The sequence below is a fragment of the Dermacentor albipictus genome, chromosome 9, assembly GCF_038994185.2.
Source record: "Dermacentor albipictus isolate Rhodes 1998 colony chromosome 9, USDA_Dalb.pri_finalv2, whole genome shotgun sequence".
Classification (NCBI taxonomy): Eukaryota; Metazoa; Arthropoda; class Arachnida; order Ixodida; family Ixodidae; genus Dermacentor; species Dermacentor albipictus.
In genome coordinates this window covers 54,544,964-54,555,020 of record NC_091829.1, presented here as the reverse complement: position 1 = coordinate 54,555,020, position 10,057 = coordinate 54,544,964, and the positions used below count along the sequence as shown (strand labels likewise).

The following is a 10,057-nucleotide window of genomic DNA, read 5'->3' as shown; positions in this document are numbered from 1 at the left end:
TATCGACCGCTACATCGCATCAGCCGATCCTGAGTGCACGGCGCGGCTCACTCTTCGAGCGGAAAGCCCCCGGCTTTCCAGTTAGCCAGTCGATGAATCGCGGCCACGCCCACCGAAAAGCCGGCGACGCCGTCGGCTCTGTGTAATCTGTCTGAATAAAACTGCGCAACGATGTGGATTCTAGAGACCCTGTCGCCTAATCGGGGGTCAGATTCACCGAGTGGTTCGAACGTATTATGGATTTCTGACTGACATGGGCCTTGGTTGTCGTGATTGGCCCGTATGAATGCGCCGGTGAATCAAGGGACCAAGTTTTAAAAAAAATGACGTTTGCGAATTCGTGTCCCCCGATTCGCCGGTGTCCGCTCTAGGTTCGGGAATGCTGCACGGTTTCTGAACAGACGGAGTTGTAAACACGGCGCCGATCAACACGTCTGCCCAGCCATTGCGTGTGCAGACGACAGGCACGGCGAGCGGATTATCGCCGCCATCCCCAGCACCAGCACCACCGTCGAGCGTTCCGTCTTTCGTCCGCTTTCATCCGCAACGGCAAAGTAGTCCCTGCCGCGTGGGTCCATGTACTCGCCACCGTGGCGTGTTTTGGAAGCGCGCGTGCACGTATTTCTGGCACGCGCCACCCTACTACGCATTCGCGGCGTTACCCGCGCACCTATGCAAAGACGAAACCGAAGCGACGCTGTTCAGTCGAAACGACGTCGTCTCTTCAAAAGCGTTTCACTCGAACGGGTTTCTCCCGCGGATTCACGCCTACGTTCACGAATGGAGGTCGTCGTCTGCTTCGGACGGGCGGCCGGCGGCCCGGTTAAAAATGTGGCGTGATTTCGTCTGGCGGCTCTTCCAGGAAGCGGCCCTTACTCCCCGCTGCTGGAGAGCCAACGCACTTTTCCTCGTTCCCGATCGATCCGCCGTGGACCAAGTGGCGCTGGTGTCGCAGTGCCGTTATAGCGTTAGAAAAAGAAGTTATAGCAAACGCATTGAGGAAGGACGCGATGAGGGAAGCGCCCGTCGATTTGCAGGAAGCGCCCCTTTTGTGTTTACGCTTTATTTACGCGCACTGCTGTTGAACGTCTGTCGCGAAATATACCAGCGTTCTCGCTCGCTATATTGAACACAATCCCGATTTTTTATTTTCGGTTCTTCATTCACATCTTCGGGAATGTTGCATAGCGGTGACACACGATTCGGCTAGCTACGGTATTTCAGTAAGGCGGAAGTCGCACAAACAGGAATGCCACGTACTCGCGGAGAGTGGAAAGGCTATCTGCTGCCATATCTTCCGTCGCTTGTGTGGCCAAGGCGAAGACAAAGACATCTGAATGACAAATTCGGCCCTCTTTTGATAACTATTAACGTAATGGAAATGCATGATATAGGGGTCTTCGGCATAAACACTATTAACAGCAAAAAAGCGCTCACGCAACACGGAAATAAGTTCGTGCAACACAAAGCGTTCTCGCCATAGAAATGTCCCACAAATTACTGTAGAGAAAGCTCTGGCGCTGTCATCGCTCATCTTACACGGAAACGACAGGTAGCGCATGGATCTGTCTGACGTTCGGGCTTGTGGCTTCTGCATACGTTCTCGTGGCGTTATTTTTATGCGAAGCATACTAGCCGTTGGAGAAGTATTTTGGAGAAGTATGGGAGAGGCCTTTGCCCTGCAGTGGGCGTGACCAGGCTAATGATGATGATGATGATGATGACTAGCCGCACAACCACGCTCTTCCTTGCTGCGCCGCGCGCGGCCACGTAGCTACCATATGACGTCATAACAGCTGCAAAAGCGGAGGCTCAACTCGTGCGCTCGCTTGCGGCCGCGTAGCTACATAGCCGGGTCTCAGCTCGTGCGCTCGCTTGCATGAGTTGTTTCTTCGTGTAGCCGAACCAAATATAGCCAAGCAACAGCAGTTCACCAGGCTAAACAGTGGTTCAACAACTAAAATAAAGGCTAGTATGTTTCGCATCCTGGGCTTAACCTTATCTAAGCCACAGCCATTTCTTTTATTTATTTTTTTTATCTTCCTAATTGTCTAAGGGTTCGCAGTTTCCTAAATACAAGTAAAGGAAGAAAGCGCCCGCGCGCATGCGTGATCATAACGAATCCTGGCATTCACAACGCAGCGCTTTGTTCAAAAATGATATATTTCCAAGGTAGCAAAGGCGTTTGAAACCGGAACGATGAAGCTCAGGCAAATTCATGCCGATCATTGGCCGTCATCAGTGTACATAAAACTGCCGTGGTGGCCTGGTGGCTTTGGCATTATTTTCATTACTAAGCCTGAAGGGCGCGGGATCGAATCCCGACTGCGTTGGGTGCGTGTTAGAAATACCCTTAAGTGATCAGAATTATTGCGGAGTCCCCCACTACGGCGTGGCTCTTAAGCATACCTTGGTTCTGGCACGTAAAACCCAACAATTTGATTTTTAATGTTTAATCCGTGTGCGTATATGCCATGTGCTAGAGTTCCTTCTGGCAATTTTTGTGGTTCTCGCTAAGTATGGACCGACTCGCACAAGTCAAGGTGTCACTTTGCACGGCAATTATACACATTTTGCAAACGCATTTTGATGCGGAAAAAAGTAACAGCCATCCACCATCGCTCGCACTTTCAGCATGCACATTGCCTTAATGTCGCACTCAAACGAACTGTCTTTTTGTTCCTATTGACACGGTCGCTTTTATACTAATTTTTATTTGTCGTATTTGTTAATTTATTTGCTTTTTTTACCACATTGTGCATTTCGTAAATATTTTCCTTCGTCCTGCTCTATCCTTTTTCCCTGGCCCTTTCCCCGCCCCTGCCGCCACGGTCAGCAAAGACCAGGTCAGCGAAGTCCAGGTCAGCGAAGCCCAGGTTAGCAAAGGAAGCTTCGCTTTAACATACGCGGGTGCCGTGCACTGTATCAATAGGTTTCCATCGAAGCTTCTGGGCGCTTCCATCACACCCCCAATTCCCAAACGCTGTTGTTCCGGCGGCGGAATGAGGCCACGTAGTGACTTTCTTGATTAAACTCGCCTGTAGGTGGAGTGCGGTGGATGGATGGATGGATGGATGGATGGATGGATGGATGGATGGATGGATGGATGGATGGATGGATGGATGGATGGATGGATGGATGGATGGATGGATGGATGGATGGATGGATGGATGGATGGATGGATGGATGGATGGATGGATGGATGGATGGATGGATGGATGGATGGATGGATGGATGGATGGATGGATGGATGGATGGATGGATGGATGGATGGATGGATGGATGGATGGATGGATGGATGGATGGATGGATGGATGGATGGATGGATGGATGGATGGATGGATGGATGGATGGATGGATGGATGGATGGATGGATGGATGGATGGATGGATGGATGGATGGATGGATGGATGGATGGATGGATGGATGGATGGATGGATGGATGGATGGATGGATGGATGGATGGATGGATGGATGGATGGATGGATGGATGGATGGATGGATGGATGGATGGATGGATGGATGGATGGATGGATGGATGGATGGATGGATGGATGGATGGATGGATGGATGGATGGATGGATGGATGGATGGATGGATGGATGGATGGATGGATGGATGGATGGATGGATGGATGGATGGATGGATGGATGGATGGATGGATGGATGGATGGATGGATGGATGGATGGATGGATGGATGGATGGATGGATGGATGGATGGATGGATGGATGGATGGATGGATGGATGGATGGATGGATGGATGGATGGATGGATGGATGGATGTATGTATGTATGTATGTATGTATGTATGTATGTATGTATGTATGTATGTATGTATGTATGTATGTATGTATGTATGTATGTATGTATGTATGTATGTATGTATGTATGTATGTATGTATGTATGTATGTATGTATGTATGTATGTATGTATGTATGTATGTATGTATGTATGTATGTATGTATGTATGTATGTATGTATGTATGTATGTATGTATGTATGTATGTATGTATGTATGTATGTATGTATGTTATGAGCGTCCCCTTTGGAACGGGGCGGTGGGTTGCGCCACCAAACTCTTGCTATTATACTGCCTAATGTCGTACCTAGGTTAAACAATAAAAAAGGAAAAAAAACTATGAACTCCCACAGCCAAATTTTCTGATCCTGTATTGCGAACTGTGCTTCTGTACGTCTCAGTTTTTTTGTCGTTTCCCAACTTTTATTCCACCAGTCCTCCAATCGCCTCTTACTAATCCCTATTGCGGACATGTTTACGTTTCCACTGCACCCGCTGAACCCAAGGGCTTCCATAAGGCCAGTGGTGCCTAAATCGACCGCTGGGTAGACGTCTTCGCATTCTAATAAAACATGCTCCATAGTTTATAGTTTCATCTATAGAACCCAGCAGCGCACCAAGCGGCTAGACGGAAGACTAACCCCCTAACTTCCGGTTTCGGTTTCCTGGATACCGATATGAGCAGGCAGTTTGAATGCTGGAATGCGTTGCCCGCGGCTATGGGCATCCGAACGGTTCCCCGATGCCTTCTTACATTTGGAAAAGCGTCTATTTTAATTTATCGTTCTGAACTAGTTGACTGCACGCTTCTAAGGGCAAACATTTATTTCCTTAAAACGTTACATTGCACTTACCAGTACCGTTACAGGCAAGGTAATACTATAGTGGTTCTGCTGTCTGTTCAACTTCTTGCGGAGCCGCATAAAAGGGGCACCCCGTAAATGAAGAAATGTTTATTGCAAGGCGCTAAATGTAGCAGCAAATTCAAAGTGACGTCATTCCGTGCAAGTTACCGGCGTATTAATAGACGCCGACGCAACGGCGAAGCAATACAATACAGCACAATAAGAGGAAACGCACGTGTTGCCAATCGTAAAAAACGTGCAACAAGTAAAGCTATGTATATACCACAATCACACAACTAATTTATTCTCCATGGTAAACGAGAACAGAAATGAGCTCTTTACCTAATAATATTTAATTAATTAGTTAGTTCTTTAGCTCTTGAGCGAACAGAACAACCTCACTACTATAATATAATGTTTGGCTAGAATAAAAGGTCCCTTCAGCATTTTCTAAGCTGTAAACCTAAAGACGCAAGGCCTAGCTATGTCTAATTTCGTTGAAGCTATGCTGCGCGCGCTGCGTTTGAAGTTCAAGGAAAGGTAAAAATAGGTGTCTCACATTTCGTCCAAGGTGTGGGAACGATGCCGATACGAAAACAGCGAAGGTTTCTTCTGCGCGAGAGACTGAAGTTAGCACGAGGCTATACGCGTTACCGAAACGCACTGAAATGTCAAATGACTTGCGGCTGTGCAAGGCTTGCCTGTATGTCGTGCATTGAAGAGCCACAAGAACGTACAGTCGCAACCATTCAATGTATTGCGTAGGTATAAGTTTGTAGCTAGATTAGGAACTGATTTTAAATGTATAACACTGTGTGTCAACTTCGACACACTTTTTTTTACCACTCGCGGCAGCTAGCGGTGATGTGAAAGACTAGGCGCTTTCTTTCTTTCTTTTTTGAGAGGCTAGAATTTCCCGAGTGTCCTCTCTTAATTCCTTCTCTTTCTTTCTTCGTCTACGGTGCCGGCAAGAAAAACACGCGTGTGTTTAGAAAAAGTTTATTTCGACAAGAGACGATACGAACACTGAGTCATAATCACGGCACAATTCCACGCGGACGATAACATGTAAGACACGAAACACAGCGCGTTGTCAACGCGAGTAGTGTCCGAGTCCTCACGCACCAACATATAAACACGTATACCCACGGAAAGGCACAGTTTCACATAAACTAAATGCCACATGTACGAAATGATTTTCAATATATACAGTGTGCACAATGGTTATATACAATGATGATGTGATAGAACTCTTTACACAATTTTGAAGTGATGTGCACGAGATGTGTATATACAGAAATGATCATGTATACGAGAGGACACACACACACACACACAGAAATCACGGGCACCTGCATTCTATGTGCATTAAATGAATAATTCTGCGTGTAAAGTAGGAGGACGGCACTACCACGCACAATGGAGCCGAATCTGTAGTGGCGCCGGGTACATACGCCATTTCGAAAGGCCACCGTGCTTCCTCAAGTAGTCTGTAAAATTCATTACATATATCTCATTACGATTGCAGATTACAATAACGCAGAGGTGCAGTGATAAATTACTTTGAGCTTCCTTCACAACCTTTAAGCTACCTCCACCGAATGCAAGATAGGTACGAAGCGTACCACCTACTATATGCATACTTTCTCAAATCTACGGCAAATACGACGCTGTTTTTGAAACCGCGAGAGAGAGAGAGAAGGAGATTCTTGTTGAAGGGAAGGAAAGGTTGGGCTAAAGTGCGGCGCAGTAACTGTCTCTCAGCAGAGGACACCTCAACCGCGCTGCACAGGGGGTAGGGAATGAAAGTAGGGGGAGAGAAAGAGCACCAGAAACAGCAGCACGCAGCAGCGCTGTCTTCGACTGGTCGAAAGAGAGAGTGAGCGCGTTGCGTTCGGCGAATTTTCCTTCTTTTTTTCCCCCTCGATTGCTCTCCCCCCCGCGTCGAGCGCTCCCTGGCGCTTCGACCCCTGCCGTCGCAACAGTAGTCGACATTGAGAGCGTTTCCAATCACGTGATCACAACACAAAATCCCGGCTTCACCCCTATTGGCGACGTTGCGCCGTGTCTCAGACCATAGAGATAGAGAGAGAGACGATAGACATCTTCATTCAGGTATTGTTCAAGCAGTGTCTTGGGCTTCTCTTTCCAGGAGACCACGGGCTTCGTCAGCGTCGTCGGCTCTCGCTACCAACTGATCCTGGCCTGCGAGGGTGGAGCTGGCTAGGGGGTCCGATCCCAAAGCACAGGTGTGTGGTTACGATTGGGTGTACTAAAGGGTGATGCTGCACGGCCGCCGATCCATGTCGTAAACAAGGAGATTTTATTTTATTGAAACCTCCTTGGTTGTAAAGGGCGCCCTGCTCTCCACAAAAGTGGCAGGGTGGAGAGGACGTGTACAGGGTGAAGGTGTCCAGGGTGAAGGCGCTTGGTGGGTCTTCTTCTCTTACGCCCGTGTGTATTTTGTTGCGCAATAACAATTGAGTATTGGATTACCAACTCGCCCGGAATGCTGCTCTCATTAGGGTGAAGTGGTCGTTTCCAGATGGGCGGGGGAAGGTGTTGGTTTCGAGCGCTCTGAGGATGCGATCTTGACCTTTGGTTAGCTTCTTATGCGGTTGTAGGTATGTTCTACGCTGTAACCTATAGTGCATGGTGATTTCCTGATAAGCGACCGGAGGGTGAGGGTGCTACGACTTCTCAGTTGTACCAGTGGCTCGGTTAAGTGAAACCCCGAGCTGTGAGATGCGAGGGCTCCACAATGCACTTAAGCCATAGACCTAGGCGACTGCATGCCGAGCCGTCTTGCGCGTCCGCCGTTTTTTCCTGGAAGCGTCAGGAGCTTTGGCGAAATGGGCTTTGACGCGAAATAGGGTTTTTTTTTTTTGCTGTGTATAGTCACATGGTTTCGCATCTGCCATGTCTTCCTTCAAGAGTGGGTCATATTATAAGAAGCCAACAAACAAGGACAACATTGGGGAAATTACTTGTGAATAATAATTGAATGAAAGGAATGATAAATTAATGACAGGTAAAGGGGATAAAGAAACAACTTGCCGCAGGTGCGGAACGATTGCACGTCTTCGCATTACGCGTGCGATGCTCTAACCAGTTGAGCTACCGCGGCGCCGTTTTCCCATATACTTTATTGGGTATTTATGTTTTACTACTACTAGAACTAACCTTGGGAGTTAGCCACCGCCGCCACTCACAAACCTTGGCGGCGGATGTGGAACATCCTTTCTGCCGCAGGCGCCACGAGTACGTGACCTTTTTGGGTGAAGGCAACTGGTCAATAATAATGCGAAGACGTGGGATCGTTCCCCTTTAATCCTCTTTAACGGTCGTTAATTTATCATTTCTCTAATTCAATTATTAAGTCCAAGTAAGTTCTCCTATGTTGTCCTTGGCGTCCTTGTTTGTTGGCTTCTTATGATATGATTCATAAAAATCAGGCCCCTCGGTTAACCCCTCTTCTTCTCGTTCATTACATAACGAGGTTCTAGAATCCGGCAACATTGATGCCTTCAGGTAGCATGCGTGGGTTTATTGAGCGGTTGCCTTCACCCCAAAAGATCGCATACTCGTGGCGCCTGCAGCATAATGGATGTTCCACATCCGCCGCCGAGGTTTGTGAGTGGCGGCGCTGGCTAAAACTCCCAAGGTTAGTTCTAGTAGCAAAACAAAAGTACCGAAGAAAGTGTATGGGAAAACGGCACGGAAATTTTGGTAGCAAGATCGTGGCACCTTTCCCATAGGAATGCATAAGGCTCCATAGACAATGCGTGGGGTTGGTGTGGGCCAACTTGCACTTGAGAGTGGGTCAACCTAAATTTCGGGGTGATATCGGCGTGTGCCAGCCTGACTTAGGGCGGTGATATGCTGCGGGGGCAGAAGCGGAGCACTTCAGACACCGGACATTGTCTTCATATCGCTGACGCCTGGTACAAGCAATGGCTTGGCCAAGAGAAGTCCGGCCCGAAGTCTCCTGAGCGACTGCCTACACCCGAAAAAAGGGTCGCGGGACAGGGAGCACTCACGCGAAGGGGCGAGGGCACCCGCGTCCCGCGGGAGGATAGATTTTTGGCCAATGAGGACAACGCGCGGGAGTCAGCAGGAGGGGAAACCGGGGGAGTTACAGGTGGCGAGAAAGGGTGGATGAGGAGGGGGAGGAGGAGGAAAAGGATGAGAAAAAAACTTTATTCTTGTCCTGTACAAGGTGTTGCCACCTGCCTGGCTAGTCCCACGTTGGGACCGGGAGGTCAAGCCTCCTAGCCCTATCACGGGCGTACTGGACAGCCAGGACTCGAGGGATATGATCTGGAGATCTGATCATTCCTAAAAACCGATTCCGGGAAATGCCAGGGCCGAGCGACCCACGCTCCCAGAGCATATGTTCGAGCGCGTATATCTCCTTTTTGCATGCTTTGCATATAATATTCATGTCTGCAATGTCATACCATTCCTTTATTTGTGCAGGTGGATAATAAGACTGTAATAGCATTGCGGTCCAGTTGCCAGGGCTGGGCAGTGTCGAACCGTACACGTATCTTGGATACTATCTCAACATATGTTTCGGATGTCCTGTATCGTTATCGTGATACATTCGAAACGTCGTGCATTTCATTATCTGTATTCTCGATACACCCTGCGAACTATCGTGGTTCTTAAGAACGAGATACGCCTATCGCGAGATCCACGAAGACGTGGCCAGGGTCGCTCAAGGCTAGGAAATGTCGGCATTAAAGCTTATTCTAAGAGACGACGATCTTATGTTAAATTCGTATTTATAACAAACTAAGCCAGACATAAGAGTAGATCACAACACAGAGGGTAAGTGTGTGCTCAGCTCCTTGAATTATCCTGAAAGGTTATCTATTTCGTTTCATTCTTTGCTCTTCAGTATAGTTCCATATAGGTGACTTTCGGTCCATCCGGCCTATTCAGTATGCTGTGTCACCATTCGTTATTTCAGATGTGACGCACTTTCCAGTGCTCCTGTGCACACTGTCAACGAATCACTTAAAGGTTCCTTTCGTGGCTCATTTTCTCTACTGTGAGTAGACTTCGCTTGTTTTTCAAAAGTTGCCAACGTTTCTCCGTGTTTTTTCGATGCCCTCTCATACGAACTCAGAAAATAAACTGTAAGGCGAGTATTGCAACATGCGAATCGTCGGCGAGATTGATTCCGCTGTTGGTGAGTTTTCTTTTTTCTTTTGGTAATGTGCATCAAGAAGCTGAGCATGGCTGATGGTATGGTCAACTGGCTATCTTGCATGGAACGTCCTCTACTGGTGCACGTTCTGCCACTTTTCTTTTTTCATCTGACAGTTACAAAATGAAAGCAAGATAAGGGCTTTGCGATGCGATTATCAGAGGCGAAAACAGATCAACTCACAACTTTAGCGCT

At 47.9% G+C, this 10,057-nt stretch overlaps 1 long non-coding RNA gene across 1 annotated transcript; it reads left to right on the top strand.

Moving 5' to 3' along the window:
• The first annotated feature begins 2,794 nt into the window (after window positions 1-2,794).
• Window positions 2,795-9,703, top strand: LOC139049632 (uncharacterized). The gene is made up of 3 exons (XR_011508443.1): window positions 2,795-2,876; window positions 6,800-6,896; window positions 9,623-9,703. It is a non-coding gene; the product is annotated as an uncharacterized lncRNA (long non-coding RNA).
• The last annotated feature ends 354 nt before the right edge of the window (window positions 9,704-10,057 follow it).